We start from the raw sequence: 15,889 nt of genomic DNA, 5'->3' as shown, positions 1-15,889 counted from the left end.
TAAGGAAAATTATTTTTTTCACAGAAGGTCATTGGTTTTTGGAGCTCTCTTCCTCAGAAGGTAGTGAAAGCACAGTCTTTGAATATTGATAAGGCAGAGGTAGATAAACTCTTGATAAGGTGGGGTGGTGAAAGGTCAACAGATTAGGCAGGAAGATGGAGTAACAAGTTTAACTGTGATTTTATTTAATAGCAAATCAGACCAGAGGAAGCTAACTGGCCGACTCCATTTCATCATTCATCAGCTTGAAACTCAGTTGAGGATTTTGGTTTTAAAAATGTCTTAAAGGAAGAGAAAATGAGCTGGAAAGATGAAGCTGTTTGAGAGGGAATCCCAGATCCTAGAACCTTGGTAGCTGACTGACAATGTTGAGGCAAAGGGGAATGGACAGAGGACAATCAGAGGAATGCAGTTCTCAAGAGAGTTGTAAGCTTTTTTCTTAATGTATTCATTTTTGTTGGATGTGAGTGTCACTGCTGGGCCAGCATTTACTGCCTGTCCCTAGTTGCCCTTGAGAAGGTGGTGGTGAGCTGTCTTCTTGAAGCGCTGCAGTCCACATGCTGTGTGTTGACCCCAAATGTTATTTGGGAGGGAATTCCAGGGTTTTAACCCTACGACAATGGAAGAATGGTGATATATTTCCAACACAGGATGGTGAGTGGCTTGCAGGTAGTGTGATGTCTCTATATATCTGCTGCCCTTGTCCTTCTGGATGGAAATGCTTGTGGGTTTGAAAGGTGCTGTCTGAGGATCTTTGGTGAATTTCTGCAGTGCATCTTGTAGATAGTACACACTGCTGCTACTGAGTGTTAGTGGTGGAGGGAATCGATGTTTGTGAACATGGTGCCAATCAAGTGGGCTGCTTTGTCCTGGATGGTGTCAAGCTTCTTCAGTGTTGTTGGAGCTGCTATCATCCAGGCAAGTGGGGAGTATTCCATCACATTCCTGACTTGTGCCTTAGAGATAATGGACAGGCTCTGGGGAGTCAGGAGGTGAGTTACTCGCTGCAGTATTCCTAGCCTCTGACCTACTTTTGTATCCACTGTACCTATGTGATGAGTCCAGTTGATTTTCTGGTCAATGATAACCCTCAGGATGTTGACAGTGGAGGACTCAGTGATGGTAACACCATTTAATGTCAAGGTGTGGTGGTTAGATTCTCTCTTATTGGAGATAGTCATTGCATGGCATTTGAGTGGTACAAATATTACTTGTCACTTGTCAGCCCAAGCCTGGATATTGTCCAGACCTTGTTGCATTTGGATATGGTCTGCTTCAGTATCCGTGGAATCATGCATGTTGCTGAACATTGTGTAACCATCAGTGAACATCCCCACTTCTGACCTTATAATGGAGGAATGGTCAATGATGAAGCACCTGAAGGTGGTACAGCCTTGGACACTATCCTGAGGAACTCCTGCAGGTGAGATGATTGACCTCCAAAACCAATGGTGCAGCAGGTCAGGCAGCATGCAAGGAGCAGGAGAATCGACATTTCGGGCATGAGCCCTTCTTCAGGCCGAAACGTCGATTCTCCTGCTCATTGGATGCTGCCTGACCTGCTGCGTTTTTCCAGCAACACATTTTCAGCTCTGATCTCCAGCATCTGCAGTCCTCACTTTCTCCAAAACCAATGACCCATCTTACCACGTCAGGTATGACTCCAACCAATGGAGGGATTGTCCCCGGATTCCCATTGATTCCAGTTTGCCGGGCTCAGTGATGCCACATTCGGTTGAATGCAGCCTTTATGTCAAGGGCTGTTACTCTCACCTCCCCTCTGGAATTCAGCTCTTTTGTCCATGTTTGAACCAATGTTGTAATGAGGTCAGGAGCTGAGTGGCCCAGTGGATCCCAAACTGGGCATCACTGAGCAGGTTATTGCTGAGCAGGTGCTTCTTGATAGCCCTGTTAATGACACCTTCCATCACTTTATTGATAGTAGACTGATGGGAGTGCAGTAGTTGGCCAAATTGGATTTGTGCAGGTCATACTTGGGTAATTTTCTACATTGTTGGGTAGATGCCACTGTTGTAACTGCACTGGAACAATTTGGCAAGGGGAGCAACACGTTCTGTAGCACAAGTCTTCAGTATTATTGCCGAATGTTACCAGGCCTGTAGCCTTTGCAGCATCCTGTGTCTCCAACCGTTTCTTGATATCATGTGGAGTGAATTGAATTGGCTGAAGACTGGTATCTGTGACGCTGGATACTACCAGAGGAGGCCAAGATGGATCATCCACCCAGCACTTCTGGCTGAAGATTGCTGTGAAGGTTTCAGCCTTATCATTTACGGTGATGTAATGGGCTCTTGCATCATTGAACCTGAAGATATTTGTGGAGCCTCCTCCTCCAATGAGTTGTTTAATCGTCCACCATTATTCATGACTGGATGTGGCAGGACTGCAGAGCTTGGATCTGATCCGTTGGTTGTGGGATCACTTAGCTCTGTCTATCACTTACTGTTTATGCTGTTTGGCACATAGGTAGTTCTGTTTGGTGGCTTCACCACTTTGACATGTCACCTTCGGGTACGTCTGGTGCTGCTCCTGGCATGCCCTCCTACACTCTCCATTGAACCAGGGTTGATCCCCTGGCTTGATTGTAATGGTTGAGTGGGAGATATGTCAGGCCATGAGGTTACAGATTGTGCTGGAGTACAATTCTGCTGCTGTTGATGGCCCACAGTGCCTCATGGATGCCCAGTCTAGAGTTGCTAGATCTATTTGAAGTCTGTCCCATTTAGCACAGTGGTAATATCACATAACATGATGGACGTTATTCTTAAAGTGAAATTGGGACTTCATCTCCACAAGGACTGTGTGGTGGTGGTCACTGCTACTGATACTGTCATGGACAGATACATTTGCAGCTGGCAGACTGGTAAGGAAGAGGTCAGGTATGTTTTTCACTCTTGTTAGTTCCCTCACCACCTGCTACAGACCCAGTCTAGCAGCTACAATCTGTTTTGTTATAACGTGGTAGTTGCATTCTCGTGCGACCTCGTGTTATAGAAATAGCAGGGTCTATTGGAAAAACTGGGCTGGGGGCGAACCATCAAAAATATCAGTGAAATCAAAACAAAAGTAGTGGTTCACCTATCACAAATGATAGCACAGTCTAAGTAAATGTTTAAATCTTACATTTTAATGAAATAACACAATTAATTTAACATTTGAAGGGACTTCTGAGTTTGCTGAGTTACTTTACTGTGTTCTGACAGGAGCCAATGGTCATCACCAGCTTCATCATTACTTTCAGGTACAGTTCTGGGTGCAGGGTTATGATGGAAGAAAATATTGAGTCCAGAAGTGGATGACAGTGGTTCATTGTCCTCAGACTGCTTCCTGGGGGTCGGTTAAAAAAGGCATCTAGTTTTTTGCTGCTTTGTCATCTTCCTTCTTCCATGAAGAATCTGTTCATCGGCTGCCAGATAAGACTTTATGCCATAAACTGCTTCCCTGCTGCGTTCTGCATTGTGTTAATGGTCTTCTAAGAGTTACGACTGCTTCTTGACATCCCTCAGGATAGAAGACAATAGAGAGAGGAAATGTTCTTGTGGTGCTGCATCCTGGACTTCATCATCTTCACCTCAAGATTCAATATACTCCACAGAAGCAATTTGTTGTAGATCAGACTCCACGTCTTCAAATCCAACTTGCTTTGCAAGAGGGACACAATATTCTTTGATTGTAGGAAGTTCCTCTGACAGTTCAATGCCTTTAAAATCATGAAGAAAATCTGGAAGAAGCTTCTGCCAAACTGCATGCAAGCAGTCCTTACTGACATCACCCAGGCCTCCATAACGATGTCAACAGCATTCTTAATGTTTCTAAAAATATACTTGAAAACATCAACAATAAGATCAGAAAAATTTGCTCTGTCATCCAACCTCTTTTGCTTGATCTGAACTAAACACCAAGAGTGGATTTAAGGTAACCAGCGATGGAATCACGTAATAGCCAATAGGAGTTCACGTTTTAAAAAAAACTGTTCCCCAATTCACCAATCGCTTTACAGCTAAATCATGTTGGCAAAACACGCGTTATAGAAGAACAACGTATGTGTCCTTTAGAAACCGACCAGCTCAATCAGTATTACTGCTGATGAGCCACTCTTGGTCGTAGACATTAACATCCACCACCCAGAGTACATTTTGTGCTTTGCCCTGGTGCTTCCTCCAAGTTTCATTCAATACGGAAGAGTACTGATGCATCAGCTAAGGCAGGATGGTACTTGGTAATCAGCAGGCTGTTTCCTTGCCCATGTTTAATCTGAAGTGAGGAAATTTCAGGGATAGGGAAGATGTGAGAAGTGATGTGGGCACTTGAGAGACTTTGTAATTCAAGGTACACTGAGGTGGCGGGTAAGCAGAGCTTAATGCCAATCAGAATATAGGCAGCAGAGATTTGGATGAGCTGAAGTTTCTGGAGGGTTGAGAAACAAAGGTCCACCAGCAAAACATTGAAATAATCAACTTTGGAGATATCATGGAATCCCCACATTGTGAAAACAAGCCATTTGGCCCAACAAATCCACACTGACGCTCTGAAGAGTAACCCACCCAGACCCATTCCCCTATTACTCCACATTTTACTCCTAACTAACACACCTACCTGAACACTATGGGCAATTTTAGCATGGCCAATTCACCTGACCTGCACATCTTTGGATTGTGGGGGGAAACCAAAGAACCCAGAGGAAACTTACACAGACATGGGGAGAATGTGCAAACTGACAGTCACCCGAGACTGGAATCGAACCTGGGTCCCTGGCATTCTGAGCCACCATGCCATCCAAATGAATCCACAAGAGTTTCAGCATTGTATAGGCTGAGGGTGAAGACAGGTGGACAAAAGGTACGTTTTAAGCAGCATAATCACAGAAAGTAAAAGAAATAGAGAAATGTACGCAGAAAGTTCTAGATCTTAGGGTCTTTAAAGGAAGATCTGGTTGCCAATGCTGGAATGATTCAAATTGTGGATACTCAAGTGGCTAGAATGTGATGCCCCCAAATATCTCACAGCTTTGCACAGCTGCAGAAACTACAAAAGCAGGGAGATGGTAAGCCCATGGAGAACTTGAAGAAGAGTGGGAATTTAAAAATATAGGCATTGCTTGACCTGGATTCAAGGTCAGTGAGCACACAGGTGATATGTGAGCTGACTCAGGGGAATGGCATGGACAGTAATCTTACAACAATGGGTACAATGTGGTAAGTCTGCCAGCAGTATGTTGGAGGAGTCATGTAGATCATAGATCAAAGAACATTACAGCGCAGTACAGGCCCTTCGGCCCTCGATGTTGCGCCAACCTGCGAAACCAATCTGAAGCCTATCCAACCTACACTATTCCATTCTCGTCCATATGCCAATCCAATCCTCATTTAAACACCCGTAAAGTTGGCGAGTCTACAACTCTAACAATGTCTCAAAGGAACAAAGGGAAACATAAGGTTTCAACATCAGACACGTTGATATGCATCGACATTGAGCAATGTTACAAAGAGAGAAACAGTTGGTCTTAGTAACAGCACCAACATGCGTTCACAAACTCATCCTGCAGTCAAACATTGTGGATAATCGAATTTAGTCTCGGACTTTTGCCAGGGAGAATAACGGACCTGGTGGTGAAGCAACAGTTTGCAGGGGAACTGAAGACATTGGCTTTGGTTTTGCCTAGTTGAGGAAAATTTCTACGAATCCAATACTGGATGTTGGAAAAGCAGTCTGATCATTCAACATCATCAAGCAAGAGACAGATCTTACCAGAAACACTGTATTCAACGAATATAGTGATGTTGGAACAAGAAATGATGTCACAGAAATATTAAAGATGGAATTTGAGTTGTACATCATAAATTTAATTACAGAATACAGTATGCTAAACAAGACCAGGTTTGCCAAGATGTGAAAATGCATGGTTATGTACTGGCAACATCAGACCTTGAAATCAGTTTAATAAATTGCAGCTTGTAGAACAAAAGACCTCTTCAATAATCTGTTTACAGCTTTATTCTCAGGGGACCTCCTCTGTACAGTACTGTTCCACATTAACATTGTATTATACTTGATAAATGTTTCAGTGAAATTACTTTGCACAAATTCACAATTCAAGGATGTGTATATAATTCCCATAATACACCATCCTTTGCAGAGACTATGGAGCAGTCCCTAGATCCACTTATTTCCAGAGATAGCATTTCACTTTTTTGTTCTGATTGTTAATACTCTATCAGTACGTGGACTGGCTAAACCAGTATTCAAAACATTTATTTAGTCAGGAAAGAAGAATTAATTACCTGAAGGATTAAAGAAGACTGTGTGTCAATATTAGCAAGGAAATATGCATTGTTTAAGAATTACTAGCTTGCTATAATTGCAATCTGTATAGGACTCTTTCTTTCTTCCCTGATTCATCTGCGTCTTATGAACTAAATAATTTTCACAGCAGCTCTGTCATATTCCTTTAGCTCTTGGAGCTTTTGAATGCCCGTTTGGATTTAAAACTGAATAGATTCCAAGTAACAAGCTGTAAAGCTATAACTTCATCTCACAACTATTTCTCAGTCATGACTTCCCTTCCCTGGTGAATTACAATCCTGTCTGAATATTGCAGCTGAATCCTCAATGCTTCCGTTATCTTGCCACCATCACAGAGCCTTTAAAAAGAAATTGATAAAGAATAAAAATATGATAAAAACAAGTTATTACAGTGTGTGTGTGTGTGTGGGCCATAACATTGAGGGCTAGCAGTAGGCCATTCAGCCCATCAAATCTAATCCACTAATCCTCAACTGCACTTTCCTGCCATTTCTCCATAACGCTCGATTCCCCTTATTAATTAAAAGTCTGTTAGCATGTTGTGTAGTGAGACAGGGCTGGATACAGTGGATGTGGAGAACACATTTCCACTACTAGGAGAAATTAGGATCAGAGGGCACAGCCTCAGAGTAAAGGGACCATACTTTCGAACTGAGATGAGGAGGTATTTCTTCAGCCAGAGGGTGGTTAATCTGTGGAATTTCTTCCTGCAGAGGGCTGTGGAAGCCCAGTCATTGAATGTAAATAAGACAGAGATAGATTGGTTCTTGATTAGTAAGGGGATCAAGCATCATGGGGAGAGAACAGGAATAGGGAGTTGAGAAACATATCAACCAAGATCAAATGACAGAGTAGGCCAAATTCTGCTCCTATTTCAAATGGTCTACTATCTTATGTATATGCTGAAAGTTCATGGGTTCAATCAAATCTCTGCCCATCACAGTATTTAAACAGCTCCTCAAAATCACAAATAACACTCAATGCTGTAACTGTAACAAACTACAATATCCCTCCTGTCTCTGTCACATGTGTGTATTCTTAATATAGTTGCACACATCACTCTCTGTTGTCAGATGGAGGAGACTGTATTCATCTAGTTCCATTCTTGCTTCACCATCTCATTGTGGCCAGAGGATTTATTCCACTTCCATATTGTTACCTCTGAGATCACCCAATGATCTATTCTTTAGCTCCACCCATTTGTCTTCATTGACAGGGTATACAGAAATAGTTTTCACACATACACTGAAGGCCCCCAGCTCGACCACACCATAATCTCTCTCTATTCCTCTGCTATGTTTACATTATTTGACTTGGTATCCAATATTCCATAGATGAGCAGAAATTTCTTCTTGTCAAATATTGACAGGACTGAAGCTGTTCATTTCAAGTCCCCACTCCAACCTCAATTCCCTCGATGCTGACACAATCCTTCTTCAGGGTAACAGAGTAGTAAAACTTTTATGATATCTGTGTCTGAGATAAATTTCTAACGATGTGTTCACACAGGCACAAAGACTGCTGATTCCTCCCTCCTTAACACTTCAAGTTCATCCCTGCCTCAGTTCATCGACTGATGAAATCTTTTGTTAACTCTAGGTTTAACCATTCCTGAAGAAGGGCTTATGCCCGAAACGTCGTTTCTCCTGTTCCTTCGATGCTGTCTGACCTGCTGCGCTTTTCCAGCAACACATTTTTCAGCTCTGATCTCCAACATCTGCAGTCCTCACTTTCTTCTAGGTTTAACTGTTCCAATGCATGACTGGCCTTCCCAAGTCTTACCCTGTGTAAACCTGAGCTCATCCGACACCTCTGCCCAAGTCAATTTCCCCTATCACTCCTGCAGTTTCTCCCATTTGTTCAAATCCTCTTGAATTTAAATTTTATACATTTGTATCCAAGCTCCTCCATGGCCTGACCTTCCTATATCTCTTATCTCTTCTGTTACATGTTGGTCAGAAAGGGTTAATACTGAGCAATGCCATATGATGAAGTATGATGAACAAAAGCAGAAGCAGAAATTGCTGGAAAGGCTCAGCAGGTCTGGCAGCATCTGTGGAGAGAAATCAGAATTAACGTTTCAGATTCAGTGACCCTTCTCAGAACCACTATGATAATTCGATTCCCTACAGTGTGGAAACAGGCCCTTTGGCCCAACAAGTCCACACCGACCCTCTGAAGAGTAAGCCACCCAGACCTACTTCCCTCTGACTAATGCATCTGACACTATGGGCAATGTAGCATGGTCAATTCATCTAACCTGCACATCTTTGGACTGTGGGAGTAAACCCAGAGCACCCGGAGGAAACCCACGCAGACGTGGGGAGAATGTGCAAACCCCATACAGACAGTTGCCCGAGGCTGGAATCGAACCTGGGTCCCTGGTGCTCTGAGGCTGTAGTGCTAACCACTGAGCCACCGTGGCACCCCTAAATCCATAATGTTGTATGGATTTGTGAAAGAACAGCTCAGAATCTGAGCAAGACCCAACTTCTCAAAATTTCTGTTGATATTTTCAAATTAACCTGCTCAGAGATGTTATGTCGCACCTCTGGACCAGATGGGACTTCAACCCGATGTCTCCTGGCTGAGAGGTAGGGACAAGGAGAAAGTGAGGACTGCGGATGCTGGAAATCAGACTTGAGAGTGTGGGTGCTGGAAAAGCACATCAGGTCAGGCAGCATCTGAGGAGCAGGAGAATCAACATTTCGGGCATAAGCCCTTCATCAGGAATCGTTCCTGATTCTCCTGCTCCTCGGATGCTGCCTAATCCCCTGTGATTTTCCAGCACCACACTCTCAACTGAGAGTTAGAGACTGCACTACAGGACCCCTTTAGTCACTGACACTGAACTATTTGTAAACTCCATTAGTAGATATTTTCTAATCAACCAGTTAGAGATGTTATCAAAGCCTCTGTAACAATATTAATCATATTCGTGTCACCATAGCCAGTTGCTAACATGCAATAAACTAAATCTTGTTCATTAGCCATATGGATGCTTGTCTGATGGGGAAAACACAGAATAAAGTTCTTGCACTATGTTGTCTTTTATTGTGTCACTCCACACTCACACACAGAGCCACGGGCGATATGGGGATAATATAAGGACTACTGGTTTGGGTACAGTGGTGGTGTGGGGGAGTTTAAAAAAAAACACTAAATCATGTTAACTACAAGAAACTCTTCCAAATTGACCAGCGAGTGGTTTTCCTTTCCCACACTAAGCAAAGGTCCTGTCGTTCCCACGTAAAGAGGATGATGGCAAAAGCCTTCATCAGGAGCAGATGTGTGAACACCGTAGTAGGAAAGATTTGCTCATTCAACAACCTCCAGCCCCACTTTGCACCTGTCGAATTCTGGCCTTCTTCAACACTCCTGGTTATATTTGCTCCAGCATTGGCGGCCAAGTCTTCAGCTTTCCAGGGCTCAAACTCTCTACCTTTCATTTCTCAATTTTCTCGTATAAAACAATCTATTGAGCAGCTTACCTAATACCCCCTGATGTGACTGAGTTACTGGGCATCACACGGTGGTCCTTTCCCCCAACCCCCACTGCACTGATGTAAAAGTCAAAGGACACTTAACCTCCACTATTCCCGGTTACCGAGAGCCCATTTTACAGCAGGTAGTCTGTTTATTTGCTCAGAACAGGACTTTTGGCCCATCGAGATGCCCCCATTTGACACCTCTAACCAACAGGGTGGTTAGGAGCTATCTAGTCCCAGCAGTGCCATGGTGTGTGGTGGACACTGCTGGGACTGCAAGGAGATCCCCCAACATCTAAACAGCCACAGTCCTCAGTTAGATGTAGAAGTGTGGTCAGGAGTCATGATTGCTCCTGCATTCCTGATTCCTGAACGAGCAATCCAAACCAAAAATTAAAAGCTGTGCACTCTTTTAGGTTTATGTAATGCCTTTTAATCCTAACAAATCTCTCGAGATCCTTCATGGGCGCATTAGAAAGTCAAACACACTGGGTGCCCATTGGACAGGCCCACACTTCTACTGTCAGCCTACTAGGAGGCAGGGCTTTCACAGGATTGGGATCTTCATGACTATAGAAATGTGTGTACTACCCAGATTGAGGCAGTGGGGAATTGAGGCAGGACCCCAAGTAAGCGGTTCACACTATGGTCTGAATTGGCAGCTATTGCTGTGACTGTCGCCTGAGTAAAATTTGTAAACAAAACAACAGACCTTTATCTTCAGAGTGTTCGGAGCAAAGGGAGATCTGGGATCTGGGGTAGGACAGGTAAATATCAGTTCTTGAAATTTCATTGCTACTCAGTATTTACTTTTTGGCCAAACTTGCACATTGTCCTGTCAAACATGCTGCAGCTGTATAAAACTCTGGTGCAGCTACACTTGGAGTACTGCGTACATTTCTGGTCACCGCATTATAGTAAGGATGTGGAAGCTTTGGAAAGGGTTCAGAGAACATTTACTCGGATGTTGCATGGTATGGAGGGCTGGTCTTATGAGGAAAGGCTGAGAGACTCAAGGTTCTGTGGGAATGAGAGAGACTCCCGATTCATGTGTTGCCTCCCAGGTGCCTGGGTTTGTGATGTCTCTGATCATGTTTTTGGGATCCTTGAGGGGGCGAGGGAGCAGCCGCAAGTCGTGGTCCACATAAGCACTAACAACACAGGGAGGAAGAAAGGTGGGGATCTAAGGCAGAAATACAGGGTTGTTATCTCTAGTTTGTTGCCCGTGCCACGTGCTAATGATGAGAGGAACAGCGAGAGAGCGGAGCTGAACACGTGGCTGCAGGATGGTGCAGGAGGGAGAGCTTTGGATTCTTGGATAATTGGAGCTCTTTCTGGGGAAGGTGGGACCTCTACAAACAGGATGGTCTTCACCTGAATCAGAGGGGTACCAATATGCTGTGGGGAAATTTGCTAACGCTCATCGGGAGGGTTTAAACTAATGCAGCAGGGGGATGGGAACCCGAATTGTAGTTCCAGTGTACAAAAGGTTGAGGGTCGTGAGGTCAGGAATAGGTTTACAAGGTCGTGAGAGGGCACCGGCAATCAGGATGTTGGTTTGCAATGTGTGTACTTCAATGCCAGGAGCATCCGGAATAAGGTGGGTGAACTTGCAGCATGGGTTGGTACCTGGGATTTCGATGTTGTGGCCATTTCAGAGACATGGATAGAGCAATGGTTGTTGTAGGCCCCTGTATTTAGATGCTTCAGCAAAAACAGAGAAGATGGTAAGAAAAGGTGGGGTGGGGGGAGGTGGCATTGTTAATCAAGGGTAGTATTACAGCAGCTAAGATAACATGCAAGGACTCATCCACTGAGGGAGTTTGGGCAGAGGTTAGAAACAGGAAAGGAGAGGTCACCCTGTTGAGAGTTTTCTATAGGCCTCTGAATTGTTCCAGAGGTGTAGAGGAAAGGATAGCAAAGATGATTCTCGATAGGAGCGAGAATAACAGGGTAGTTGTTATGGTGGACTTTAACTTCTCCAGTATCGACTGGGAATACTATAGTTCAAATAAGTAAGATGGGTCAGTTTTTGGTCAATGTGTGCAGGAGAATTTTCTGACACAGTATGTAGACAGGCCAACAAGGGGCGATACCATATTGGATTTGGTACTGAGGAATGAACCAGGCCAGGTGTTAGATTTGGAGGTAGGTGAGCATCTTGGTGATAGTGACCATAATTTGGTTATGTTTACAATAGCAATGGGTAGGGATAGGTATATACCACAGGGAAAGAGGTATAAATGGGGGAAAGGCAATTATGATGCGATTAGGCAAGATTTAGGATGCATAGGATGGGGAAGGAAAATGCAGGGCATGGGCACAATTGAAATGTGGACCTTATTCAAGGAACAGCTACTGCAAGTCCTTGGTAAGTATATACCTGTCAGGCAGGGAGATAGTTGTCGAGAAATGGAGCCATGGTTTACTAAAGAAGTTGAAGCTCTTGTCAACGGAAAGAAGAAGGCTTGTGTGGGCATGAGGCATGAAGGCTCAGTTAGGGGGCTTGAGAGTTATACGTTAGCCAGAAAATATCTAAAGAGAGAGCTAAGAAAGAGCCAGGAGGGGACATGAGAAGTTGTTGGTGGATAGGATCAAGGAAAACCTAAGGCCTTCTATAGGCATATCAGGGATAAAAGAGTGACTAGAGTAAGGTTGGCGCCCATCAAGATAGTAGTGGGAAGTTGTGTGTGGAATCTGAGGACATGGGAAAGTGCTTAATGAATACTTTTTATCAGTATTCACATTAGAAAAGGGCAATGTTAGTGAGAATACGGAGATACAGGCTATTAGATTAGATGGGATTGTGGTTGACAATGAGGAGGTTTCAGCAATTTTAGAAGATCTGAAAATAGGTAAGACCCCTGGGCCAGATGGGATTTATCGTAGGATTCTCTGGGATGCCAGGGAGGAGATTGCAGAGCCTATGGCTTTGATCTTTATGTTATCATTGTCTACAAGAATAATGCCAAAAGACTGGAGGATAGCAAATGTTGTTCCCTTGTTTAAGAAAGGGAGTCGCGACAACTCTGGTAATTATAGGCCAGTGAGCCTTACTCTGGTTGTGTAAGATATTGGAAAAGATTATAAGAGATAGGATTTATAATCATCTGGAAAGGAATAATTTGATTAGAAATAGTCAACACAGTTTGTGAAGGGTAGGTCATGCCTAACTAATCTCATTGATTTCTTCGAGAAGGTGGCAAAACAGGCAGATGAAGGTAAAGCGGTTGATGTGGTGTATATGGAGTTCAGTAAGGCATTTAATAAGGTTCCACACAGTAGGCTATTGCACAAAATATGGAGTTTTGGGATTGAAAGTGATTTAATGAATTGGATCAGAAACTGGCTAGCTGAAAGAAGACAGAGGGTGGTGGTTGATGGGAAGTATTCATCTTGGATTTCAGTTACTAGTGGTGTGCCGCAAGGATCTGTTTTGGGGCCACTGCTGTTTGCCATTTTTGTAAGTGATCCAAATTGTGGCGTAGAAGGATGGTACTAAGGTAGGCAGAGTTGTGGATAGTACCGAAGGATGTTGTGGGTGACAGAGGGATATAGATAAGCAGAGCTGGGCTAAGAAGTCGCAAATGGAGTTTAATGCAGAAAAGTGTGAGGTAGTTCACGTCGGACGAAGCTACACGAATGCAGAGTACTGGGCTAATGGTAAAATTCTTGGCAGTGTATTTGAACAGAGAAATCTCGGTATCCAGATGCATAAATCCCTGAAAGTTTCCACCCAGGTTGATAGCATTGTTAAAAAGGCATAAGGTGTGATGGCATTTATTGGTAGGGGGATTGAGTTTCGGCGCCACGAGGTCAGGCCACAGCTGTACAAGACACTGGTGCGGCCACACCTGGAGTATTGTGTACAGTTTTGGTTACCGCATTGTGGGAAGGATTTAGAAGCTTTGGAAAGGATTCAGAGGTGATTTACCAGAATGTTGCCTGGTATGGAAGGAAAGGCTGAGGGAACTGAGGCTGTTTTTTTTTGTGGTTAAAAATGTGTTGCTGGAAAAGCGCAGCAGGTCAAGCAGCATCAAAGGAACAGGAGAATCGACGTTTCGGGCATAAGACCTTCTTCAGACTTATGCCCGAAACGTCGATTCTCCTGTTCCTTTGATGCTGCCTGACCTGCTGCACTTTTCCAGCAACACATTTTTAAGCTCTGATCTCCAGCATCTGCAGTCCTCACTGTCTCCAGGTTTTTTTTATGGCTTTTGTAAGTGTCATGACTCACTTGGTAAAAAGCCCTGATACTCTATCCATCTATCCTCATGTCATCACAAAATTTATATTTCATTAGAACACTCAAAGTTTTGTATTTTCCTGTCTGATGAATTCAGATTAGCAGAAAACACTGATCAGGTTTCTGTACTTAACAAGAAATTACCATTTATTACAACTAAATGAACTGTAACCACAGAGATACAAAATATAAATGGTCAACTTATAACTTTCTAACTTAAACTCTAGTCCTTTTTAATCTACTACACATACATGCAGACAGACATAGACAAATATAAAAATGTTATGGGGGTGGAGAAGAAAATGTAAGGGGAAACTCAGTTCAATGGCACCACTCTACAGGAGTTAATCAGGTTTTCTTTTGCTTCCTTTGAGTCCTTCTGATCTCCAATCTTCTTATTTCCAGATTCTTTCAGTTGTTTACTTAAAATATAGGGTGGGTGGGTGCACTAATTATTCAATATCTTGGTCACAGAGGCAGTAGCTTATAGGCAAATTCTGAGTGAGAACAGACAGCTTTTTCTTCATTCAGGGATTGTGGACATCACTGGCAGGGCCAACATTTAATGCCCATCTCTAACTGGACTGCTTTCAACAAAGGAAACTGTGAGTGAAGATGCTGCAGTTTAAAAAAACCTTACTGGAAATCATTTTGAGTTGTATTTACGGTGTTGTTTTGTTTGGGTGGTAAGGGAGGATTACTGGATCTATTGGCATTATGCATGTGTGTTCGGGTCAGTTTTACCTGGAGACAGCCTGCTGATTGGTCCTTCATTCAGGACCAGTTGTGCAGGTCCTCAGCATGACAACATCTCCCTGGCTCCTAGCAGGTATACAGCCCGTGCATGAAAAAGTAAAAGAGTGTGGTGCTGGAAAAGCACAGCTGGTCAGGTAATATCCGAGATGCAGGAGAGTCAACATTTCGAGCATCAGCTCTTCATCAGGATTCCCCTCAGATGCTGCCTGACCGGCTGTGCTTTTCCAGCACCACACTCTTGACTCTGATAACTCCAGCATGTGTAGTCCTCACTTTCTTCCTGTGTATTAAAAATACAGAAGTGGACAACCTACAGACTGTCAAAAATAACAGTAATCCTCTCTCCTTGCAGAGAAGTAACAAAGTCTTGAAAGATAGCTGAGGATTTGATGGTCGGGTGATATTACCACTATCCAGAAACTCAGGCAATGTTCTGGGGGCTTGGATTTGAGCCCTACCATGGCAGATTGTGGAATTTCAATTCAATAAAAATTTGGAATTAATAGGCAATTAATGATTCTGAAACCACTGACTGCCAGGAACAATCAGGTCCCGGACCTTCCCGTGGCTTGCCACTTCAACACACAATCCTGCTCCCATACCCACATGTCTGTCCATGGCCTGCGGCAATGTTCCAGTGAAGCTCAATGCAAACTGGAGGAACAGCATCTCACTTCCCAACTAGGCACGTTACAGCCGGCCGGTCTCAACACTGAATTCAACAACTTCAGATGATTATCCCATCTTGACCCCTCTGTTTTCATTCTGCTCCGCAATTTAATTTATTTAGTTTGTTTATCTTTTTTTATATTTTTTTCACTTCTTTTTTTTTCGATTACATTACAGTGTGGAAACAGGCCCTTCGGCCCAACAAGTCCACACCGACCCGCCGAAGCGAAACCGACCCATACCCCTACATTTACCCCTTACCTAACACTACGGGCAATTTAGCATGGCCAATTCACCTCAGCTGCACATCTTTGGACGGTGGGAGGAAACCGGAACATCCGGAGGAAACCCACGCAGACACGGGGAGAATGTGCAAACTCCACACAGTCAGTCGCCTGAGGCGGGA

General features: G+C 43.7%; 1 protein-coding gene across 1 annotated transcript in view; it reads right to left on the bottom strand.

Moving 5' to 3' along the window:
* nav2a (neuron navigator 2a) overlaps positions 1 to 15,889 on the bottom strand; it is a 1,099,168-nt gene that overhangs the window by 945,730 nt on the left and 137,549 nt on the right. The window lies entirely within an intron of this gene.

The sequence above is a fragment of the Chiloscyllium plagiosum genome, chromosome 16 (assembly GCF_004010195.1).
Source record: "Chiloscyllium plagiosum isolate BGI_BamShark_2017 chromosome 16, ASM401019v2, whole genome shotgun sequence".
NCBI lineage: Eukaryota > Metazoa > Chordata > Chondrichthyes > Orectolobiformes > Hemiscylliidae > Chiloscyllium > Chiloscyllium plagiosum.
This window is presented reverse-complemented; position numbering and strand designations above follow the sequence as displayed.